The sequence below is a fragment of the Peromyscus eremicus genome, chromosome 9, assembly GCF_949786415.1.
Source record: "Peromyscus eremicus chromosome 9, PerEre_H2_v1, whole genome shotgun sequence".
NCBI lineage: Eukaryota > Metazoa > Chordata > Mammalia > Rodentia > Cricetidae > Peromyscus > Peromyscus eremicus.
In genome coordinates, this window is record NC_081425.1 from 2,318,237 (window position 1) to 2,328,857 (window position 10,621).

The window sequence follows — 10,621 nt, forward strand, 5'->3', positions numbered from 1 at the left end:
TTAGTCTAGAGCAGTGATTCTCAACCTTCCTAATGGTGTGACCCTTTAATACAATTCCTCACATTTTGGTGACCCCCAACCATAAAGTTATTTTCACTGCTACTTAGTAACTGTAGCTTTGCTACTGTTATGAATCGTAATGTAAGTATCTGTGTTTTCTGTTGGCCTTGGCAACCCCTGTGAAAGGGTTGTTCAGCCCCCAAAGGGGTCACAACACACAGGCTGAGAACCACTGATCTAGAAATCCCAAGAAATGAATGAAAACAAATCCCTGCAGGTTACAAGTACAGTTGCACAAATCTCAGTGCTGTTTCCTTCCACTAAAATTAGTAATGAGCCCTAGTGACTGAAAAAAGTGAAGCTGAGCACTTCTTTGGTGCATTGCTTCCACACTAAAAGGAGAAAAAAAAGAAAAAATAATTTTGAAAATAAAATAAAGTGAGAAATAAAATAAAGTAAGACTTTCAGACACAAAGTGGGTGACAGCAAAACTGCTTGAGAACGATTTAGAATTATGGATGAAATTGACTAGTGGGTACCAAATCAACTTACATCATGTCATAGGGTGAGGGGAAGATCAAATTACAATTCCAGTTTATTTTGGATGGTGTGACTTAAGCTTAGCATTTTGGGGCAAGTGTTAAACAATTCTTTCATGGCAACAAAATATTCCAGCGGCTCAAATTGGTATGTTTGGCAATGCATGTTAGCAAGCCTGGCTGTTTACTTGTTTGTTGTGTTCACTACTACAAAACAGATAAAAGGCAAGTATCTAAAAAACAATTGGTAGTCACATCAACAAGCATTTCTCCAAAAGGTTAGAGCGGCTTTTCAAAGGCAGGTCTGTTAAATGTAGTAAAGGTGAAGCAGGTTGCCAAGACCTGATGACAGTAGCCAGCACACGAGGGGAAAAACAAGGAGGGCTCCAGTCCAGGGAACTTACAGCGCTCTAATGAAGTTTCTTGTGAAAGGAAGAGTGACACTGAGCCACCAGGACATGAATCATTCATGGGAAATAGAAAAGATATCTGACAGTGAGCAGAGCCTTGTATAGATATAAAACAAGTTTCCCCTTCTTATTTTCTGCTTTAAAGACGCACAGTCCCCCACTCCCAGCGTCCTCTGTCCGTCTATAGAGTTAAAATTGACCACTGCTCGTCCTGAGCCACTTCAAAGCAGTTTAGTCCAGAACGGAAGGCTTGGCGCTTGGACAGTCTTCATGGTGTGTTAAGATTTCTATGGCAATTGGCAAGCAAGACGTCCCCATCTGAATATGTCTCAAAGAAAGCCACTTATTGACACTAAGTTGGCTATCATCAAAGACTTCATCTTCCCTCTGCAAAAAACGTGGCCTTTGCAAACACTAAATCGGCCACCTTTGTTTTCCAGGCCAGGAGGCTCTTTAAACACACGGTTCTTCCCTCATTTATATATTTCTCCTATTGAAATGTTCTTTAGTAAAATGAATGCTAGGGAAGTCTAAGGTGCTTAGAAAGAGCTACAGGGTGGGAATTATATTCTCTTAAGTTGGAGGTGGGCCACACAAGCACCCTGGCCCTGGGGCCTGAAAGCCTTGCAAGCTAGGCCCAACTGTCTGCCCACTGAGTATTTAGATTACAGTCTGTTAATTTATATATTTCATTTTGTGGGAGCTTTTGGAGAGCTGTGCTTTTCTGAGTCCTCTCCGTCTGTGCTGTGACTTGTAAGGAGGGATGCTGGCCACCACTATGCTTAGGTCCCAGTTTGGTTAGGAACTATAACCTCAGAGGAGGGGCAAGAGAGAGGACTGCATTTCTCAAGTGGTCACCTTAAATCTGAGAAAAGGAAACCTATCAGTAGGCAGACAGAACAACCCACAGACTTAAGAATCCATCCATCTGCCAGTGGTTTACCCAAACACCACCGGTGACCTCAGGAACCTTCCAGGTCTGGAAGGATGGAGGAGAACCACAGAGCAAGCACCCTGGGGTGGCCAGCACACTTCCCTTCCCTGTGAACAAAACCTCTTAGAGACCTCACGCCCACGCAGGAACATCCCAGAGCACACATTCACACACTACCTAAGTGCCTAATCAGGCGGGGAGAAGTTCAAAGACGTGTTCTTTGAAATTCAAACTAGTGTTTTTATGGTACATCCACACAGAGTCAGAATTGCTATGGCAATGGGCAGGACCAGGAGAGTCTCTGGCAGGCTGTCCACAGCGATTTGAGACACTCTATTAAGATACAGTTGCAGTGACCCTTACTTTCATGGCCAGTTAGTTCAGTCAATTCTCACCTCATCAGAAACACATACGCAAAGATTATAAATATGTGATATATATGTGCATATCGTATGTATTAGCTTTTTGTTGTTAATGATGATTCCCCTATAGAACCTCCTGGCTTGAAAGAAAGGAGAAAGAATGGAGAGAGAAAGCGCTGTGGGGGTGGGGTAGTGATGTCACAGGGTAGGGGGAGAGAGGCAGGGGAGCCTGATCCCCAGTACCTCTTCCTTCTCTCCCCACCTAAGCACTTATTTGCAGAGCGATTGTTCTTTGTTTATTTAATACAAGTACTGTGTGAATAGTGAAAAATAAACACGATGAAAAATAACCAAACAGATGATTCCTCGGAGTGAAAAAGCCCGGACTTAATAAAAGTGCGAAGCAGTCACCGCTCAATGAGAAACGCTTTGAAGTGGAACTTATTATAAGAGGGATACTTCAGGGTTGCCTTAACGACGCCGCTGAATCGAAAGCGCTCGCCTTTGTCAGCGATTTGTTCTCCTTTGCTGGGGTGCCCGGAGAAATTACTTACATGGGCTGCCTTAACATGCGGCCTGCAAATCAGTAACTTTGCAGCTCAGACTTGCCGACGCCACTGGGCCACCGACAAAAAGAAGTCAGAGGGAAACGCACCAACCTTTCAGGCCGAAGCTCTGGGGATGGGGCTCGTGGGCGTGTTGGGGCGGCAGATAAGAAGTTGTATTACAACCAGGCCCCTTCACCCGAGCTCACCACTCTAGCTCCCTGTCCTTCACCCGGAGAAGGTCCTGGAGCCTCTGTCCCCAGGTGATCCAGACTCCTGCGGCTCGCGGGCCCTCCAGCGAGGGGCGCTCTTGGGCACACAGGCCCAGCGCTGTATTTTCCCAGCAGTCCGGGCCATATTTAATAAGGGTCGTTTATCACTCAGGCGCTTTGAAGGGTCGCCTCCAGCCCTGTGCCCATTAGAAAGGCGGAGGTGACATTTAAACTCCGTTTTCAAGGATCGCGGGGGGATTTCATTGAAAAGGCAACTCGTTTGTCTTAGGAGCCTGGAAACAACCCCCTTCTCCCTCCTTTTGACCACATGGCATAACTCAAAAACAATAGTTCAAAAGTGAAATGGCATCGTGGTGTTCACTGGGAGACAGGCCCCCATCTAGCACCAGAGAAAGGGGTAGTCCTCAAGACAATGTGCTTTTTGTGTCCTACTCTGTCACGAGGATTGTGTTGTTTGCTTTGGAGGCTGCGCCTGTTATACTAGCCTGAAAGTGTGCTTGTGTTAAACAAGAGTTATGAGTCATCCAAAACAACAAACATTTTGATTTTCTTTGCCTAAAGGGCTTTCCCTGGCTATGGGCACCGTGAAAAAATAATGTCCTTGCTGAGAAAGGAACACCAGTAGCTGCATTACAAGCGGGCGCATTAAATATTGAATGACAAGGGAAGGAGCTTGTCCAGGGGCACTCAGCCTTAAAGTCTTCCTTCAACTTTGTCTTCAGTGGCTGCTGAACTATTTAAGATGGTATTAATTAAGGCAGCTTCGGATGCTGTGGAGCCGCCCGGCCCCTGGGCCACGCTCTATCAATGGGCCTGTGTCCCCAGGCTCTGCTTATGGGTTGGCTGAAATGTCACTTCTCATTTGCAGACTGAAGAGAAGTGACCATCCTACACTGAGGGCGTCGTCGGGAATGCAGTCAGCAGCTGTGGTTAAAAGAGTTTGAGGGACTGGGGTGAAGGGAGGGGAGATGAGGACCAAATCCGAACAAATCCTTGCTGTTAGCAAGGGAGAGGAGAGTAAACCCTGTGCCCTTTTTGGGCACAAGGGCCACTTGGGTCTCGAAGGGTTTGGATACCTCCTCTTTTTAATCCTTCCTGTGTGGGAGAAATTAAAACACCACTCCTGCAAAAATCCATTAACCAGTCTGGCTCCTACAAAGAAAGACAAAAGCTTGGTGCAAACAGGCTTCTTATCTAAGGCTCCCTGATTCCTCTAGGTCCCCCTCACAGATCACAAACAAATAAAGGTCCCAGGACTCCAACCAAGGATCTACAGGTGGAGAAACTGAGGCCTCAAGTGAGGCTATGAAATCATTTCCATCAGTGTTCTCTGAGGAGTGAAGGCTGAGACCTTCACTGAGACCAAAGGCCCAAACAGAAGCCAGGTTCTATTATGGGTGGGCCCACACCCAAACCCAAATAGAAATTTATTCCAGCTTTTGGAAATTTCTAGAAAGGAGAAAAGAAAAAGAAAAAAGGAAAGAAGCCTACGGCCAACTAACTGTGGTATAAATGAATCCATGCTTCAAGAATATGTTGAGTATGGCCTCTCAATGAAGAGAGATAAGAGTTGGCTGGCTGGAGAGACCAGGGCATGCTGGCAGATTGATTTCTGCAGCCTGAAGCGCCCCCGCCCACCCCCACCCTCACCCCCACCCCGCCCCAGGGTGGGGGGTTCCAGCTGGGTTTGAGCTTCCCTTTCCTCTATCGGCCTGAGTGATTTGGACTCTTGCTGTATGTTGGAGGGGTTTAGGATCCTTAACTGTAGGTCTATTTGCAACGTTTGATTTTTCCATCTTGGATGTGCTCCCTCCATCCACTACAAGGGCTCTGCCTAACCTTTTGGATAAGGAAGGTCACATTTCCACCAAGAGCCCATGCTGTAAAAACCGGAAGGAACCTGTACCTGTTCTGAGGACAGGGAGGGAAGAGGAGAACCTATCAGCCCTAAAATGCGGGCCTAGGCCCTCCTATCCTTTGGGAGTTGCAGGTAACATTAGGGCAAGGGTATGTTTGGTTGGGTCAGAACAGGGGTGGGGGTGGGGGCAGAGGCGCTTCTCCCACAAAACCCAGGACCGAGGCTGTTAGGCCTGAGCTCCTACCCGAGTGCCTTTTTTTTTTTTTTCACTTTTACTCATTTTTCTACTTCAGTCTCTCTACTTCTATGCCCTTTTTGTACAAACAGGAGCCAAGGCCGGGTAAGGAACGGGAAAAGGTGGCCTTTTGACCTGAGACACACTGGAGCACAATTCACACACTCCCGCCAGCCTCTCCTCCGTCAGTGCACTGAGCACTCACTTGGGTTCCAGGCGCCTTGCCAAGCGCGCGGGCACCCTGCACGGCACACTGGCTGAAGTTCCTGCAAGAAGTGGCGGGGGTGGGGTGAGGAAGGAGGGGTGGGCGGCAGTGCAGGCAGCCGACTGCTGGCGGAGCGCACAAGTTTTGTGCTCAACTTCGCCGCTCTTAAAGAGAACCCGGATCCCTCTGGAGGCCCTCGGGAGCTGGCGGCAGGGCTGGGAGAGGCGTGGGTAAGCTGGCCGGCGCGGGGTGCAGGCGGTGGGACACGAGGGCGCGGCAGGAGGAGGGCGCGAGGGTGCCCGCGGCCGGCCCAGAGCTCGGAGAAAGTCAGCCGGAGCAGCTGTGACTTCACCTATTAGCCCCGATGTCTTTCGGAGGAGCCTGGTGGAGTTAAACAGCCCACAATGGGCGCTCTGGGGCGCCTCCAGCCTGACCTCCACCCGGGTTTAATAGTTTCATAGGAACGTCATTAAATCAATTACTTAGTGAGCACATCATCATTTATTTGTAATTAGCAGCGAGGAGCGCGTTCTCTTCCCCCAGCCCGCGGCCCGGGTCCCAGCGGGGTTGGCGAGTTGTGCAAGCACTTTTGTTTGCTTGAGTGTTGACTCTCGGCATTATTCGGCCGGGGTAATCTTTACATCTTAATCTAGCATTCAGGGGGCGAAGGGAAAACAAACAGGGCGCAGGCCGGAGGCCAGCCCCGCAGTCCCAGCCTTGTCCCATAACTCAGCCTTTGCGGGATGAGCAGGCCACACCTCTGCGGCCTCCTTTCCTCTTCCAGGACCCAAGAAGGACAGAGGGGCAGAAGAGGAAGGAGGCAGGCCAGGGGGACCTGGGAGGAAAGTGGCCATGGGAGAAGAGAACCAGAGGCCTGCAAAGAGAGTACAAAAGGAAATCGTCCAGCACGTGTGCGCGTGGTGTTGAAGGGGGAATCCGTGAGTGTGCGCGTGTGCTTGTGAGTGTGCGTGCAGGTTGTGCGTGGCATTCTATGTAACTGGGCAGAGAGATGGGTCCGCGAGCCGGAGCCTGAGGTGCGGGCCTGGCATTGCTTGAAGACAGCTCGCTGGATGTCGCGATAGCAAAAGTGCTATGATTTGGAGGCTCCAACCCCAGGCGCAGCTTGGCCACAGCCTCCGAATGAAGTGGGGGTAAGGTTAGCGAAGACCTGGGATGTCACTCAAAGCCAGGCCAGAACCTGCGCGTGCGAAGAGACGCAAGTAATGGCCCAGTGAGGAATTGTGTTTCCTTTCCCCACACACAGCAACTCGGGCCAAGTACCATGCACGTCTAAGCAATTTCGGCTGCTAGAGCCAGGATGGTGAGCAACACGCCCCTGCATTCTTGCTGCAGTCCAGCACTCTGATCCAAGTTGGATCGCTCAACTTCTGTAGGGATTTCCAGCTCAGGAAATGGAGGAGGCCCTGGGAGCCATGGGTCACTGACAACCGGGCTGGGTTCCCAAAGTGTGAATAATCATAGTTAGGAAAAGGACCCTAGGCACACACACTTTATCCCCACACTTATTTGTAAGAGGGCTTCCAGAAGACACTGTGGCCAGTGGCCTCTGGGCATCTTTTCTGGTCAGTTATCTAGGTACCCTCCCTGGGTATGTGAGTTTCCTGGATTTCTACACTAGTGGACTGGTTCGTTTAGGATGCTATGTGGAGGCAGGCCCTGAATGTGTGGGATAGCTGCTGTCCTGACAGGTGGTATTTCAGGATTTGGAGAGCTGGTACTCTGATGGGGCTCAAGAGGAGTCTAGGCTTCAAGGGTGACACAGGGTCATCCTGGAGCAGGGGTACAGAAGGAAAGTTAGTGTGGCCTCTGGGCCGCTCTGCTCTGCTAGCTGTGTCTAGGTAGACATGTGTATGAGGCTGTTAATACTCTTGGCACAGTGGCTCACCTTGCTAGAGACCCTGTCTTGAATACTCCAGTCCTAGAGCCAATAACAAGTCTTTGGCTCCTAGGTGGCTCCTACCTGCGGTCTCTCTCTCCTGGCTTTCTCTCCTCTCCTCAGGTTTCATACTTCTGCTCCTCTTACTATCTTTTTTTTTTTTTTTTTTTTTTTTTAATTGACTCAGATTATGCTGCTCTCTACTCCAGGCCTTAGGGATCTTTTGCCTGCTGGACACGGCATGAGCAAAGGCTAGGGGCTGCTGGGATCCTGTTTCAAATGGGCTTCCCTCCAGCCTCCTTGGATGACTGAGATTTACTGGGTTGCTTGACTGCTGAGGACCAACCTGTTGTCTGGGAACCCAACTCAACCTGGGAAACTGAAATGTGTTCAGAGAAGCACTTTGAACCAGCTGTCAATCACCTGGAAGAAGCAGGTTTTAAAATATAAAAAGCATGTTTTCACTTTGCATGATTCTCTATTCAGATGGGTCTAGGCCTAAGTACTGTGGCCAGACTTCCAGAATTACCAGGAAATGTAAATGGGCAGCAAAATAAAGCAAAATATGATTTTCTTGAAACTCTCTAGAATCCCAACATGGCAACACAAAGTCTCCTTCCAGTATGTTGTACATGCTTCTGCTCCAGTGTGCAAAACATGTTGGAGTGTAAAATGTACAGATGGCCAGTCAAGTCTCTCCACACATACACACACACACACACACACACACACACACACACACACACACACACAGATAGCATATGTAAGTCAAATTGTTAGGGTAGAGAGATCAGGGGTTCAAGGGTAGCTTGGTCTACATGAAACCTTGTCTCTAAAAATAAGAAAAAAGAAAATAAAGGAGAAGGTCATACTATACAGCCCAGGCTGGCCTTAAACTGAAGATCTTCCTATCTCAGGCACCCAGGAGCTGGGACTGAAGGTGTATACTTCTGTGACCCCCTGGGAACCTTTTTAAAAAATATGTATAATTTATTTTTATTTTATGTTCATTGGTGTTTTGCCTGCATGTATGTCTGCATGAGGGTGTCAGAAGCCCTGGAACTGGAGTTACAGACAGATGTGAATCGATATGCTAGGAACTGAACCTGGGTCCTCTGGAAGAGCAGCCAGTGCTCTTAACTGCTGAACCATCTCTCCAGCAGCATCTCCCCCTCACACACACCTTTGTTAATATTGGGTTTCATGTATGCCAGACTGGCCTCAAACTGACCATGCAGGACAAACTTGAACTTATGATCCTTCTGCCTTCAGGCATCTACCAACACTTCTGGTTTATTGGGCCCTGGGGATTGAATTTAGGGCTTCATGCTTGAACAAGACAAGGATTCCAATGACTGAGCTAGAAACTCAGCTCCAAGAAACTGGTTTGTTTGTTTGTTTGTTTGTTGTTTTTTGTTTGTTGGTTTGTTTTAATTCCAACCTTACAGAAGAACAGGGCCCACACATTCTGGATGACTACATTTAGGATAGCCTTGAATGAAGAAAGACTGAAAAAGACTACATCTAAAATTATATTAAATTAAAATGTAATTCACCCTTAACTTGTCTTTCTACTCTCCACCCCCTCTCCAGCCTCCTACACTGTGTAATAAAACGGCATCCTTTGGAGAAAGGAAGGCAAATCTGGGAAGTGTTTTATAAGCTGGCAGGGAATTTGGTGCAGTGGTTGATTTAGAAAAGCTGATTCCGCCTGTGAGGTTTCCTTAGTGATAGTCACATTGTGAATCTCTCTTTGGGATCTGAGTCCTACAGCTTTGAACCTGTGCTCCAACTCTCTTCTGTGGTATTCCAGTCAGACTCCATTTCATAGGCAACCCTGTGCTGTCCCACTGAGTGGTCCCATCAGTGGGAGCCCTGTGGGCATCTGTCAGTGCCCCCCCCCCCCCCCCCGTTTCCCTGAGGTCCTTGCCATTGGGTCCCTCATCTCTGAACAATGAGGCATCATACTGACAGACTGCCATTTCTTCCAGAGGCTTATCTTGTCACTGGCTTTGGATCTCATCCTCCTGCCTAGTACAGAGTAGGGCTGGCACTGTCATTTTTTAAAGTTCAAAGCCAGGCCGCCACCTGAGCAACTGGACCCTAGATTCCTGGTGATGTGCTTTTAGTTACTGACATAGAAGCAAAGGTTTAGGGACAGCCAATGCTAGCAATATTAGTCTCCTGTACAGAGGGGGGCAAGCTTTGACTTATTTGGTTATTAAATAAACTAACCTTAAGGAGCAAGGATTAAGAAACTTTGGCCAGGCAAGTTGATTGGCCTGATATGGAAAGAAACTTCTAGGTGAGCTCAGGCCTCAGACCCTGAAGTATCTATCAGTGGCTCCCTCGTAATCCTGAGGGGGGTGGGGCGGGGAATGGCTCCAGGAAAGCACTTCTGGAGGTAGAGTGAAGCAGGAGGCAGGCCACTGCAGGAAATCCTTATAGTTGACTGAGGTTCTCCCTCCCTGCCTGCTCTCCCTCCAACTGCAGGCTTCAGCACGAGGTCCTTTATAAACCTTGAACATTTATTCTAAAAAATCAGGGCACTGGAGTGGTCCAGAGACTTTGGAAATGTGTCTTTAAAGACTATCTGTGTCTTCACTTCTGCAAGGAGACTGTAGTATGTGTGCTCAACACCCTCCTCTGATTGAGTGGAGCAGTAAAGTTGGGAAAACACATCATACAAAGGGTCATTCTTGGTTCCTTAAATTACTTTTTGAGATTGCAATGAGGTTTTATATATTTACTAAGGCTTTATTTTTAATATGTGTATATGTGTGGTGGGGGATAGGTGCACCTGAGTGCAGATGCTCTTGGAGATCATAGGCAACAGATCCCCCTGGAACTGGAGTTGTGAGCTGCTCATTGTGGGGGTTGGGAACTGAACTCAGATCCTCTGAAGTGTGTGGTGTTACTGTTGAACCATCATCACTCTGGCCCCAGAGGGAGGGGTGTGTGTGTGTGTGTGTGTGTGTGTGTGTGTGTGTGTGTGTGTGTAAACAAATATACATATTAGCATTTACTTGTTTGTTGTGTGACTCTGTGTATAGACATGTATGCCACAGTGTGGGGAGATCAGAGAAATATTTGCTTTGCTTCCATTATGTGGGTTTTGGGGCTCAAGCTTTAGTCATCAGGTCCTCCTGAGCCGTTTACTTCACCAGCTCCCAGAATTAGGTTGTAATATGATGGTTTCCGTGGACCACTTGATTCCATTTCAATCATTTTCTTTTTTTTTTTTTTTTTTGGTTTTTTGTTTTTTTTTTTTTTTTTTTTTTTTTGGTTTTTCGAGACAGGGTTTCTCTGTGTAGCTTTGTGCCTTTCCTGGATCTCACACTGTAGACCAGGCTGGCCTCAAACTCACAGAGATCCGCTTGCCTCTGCCTCCCGAGTGCTGGGA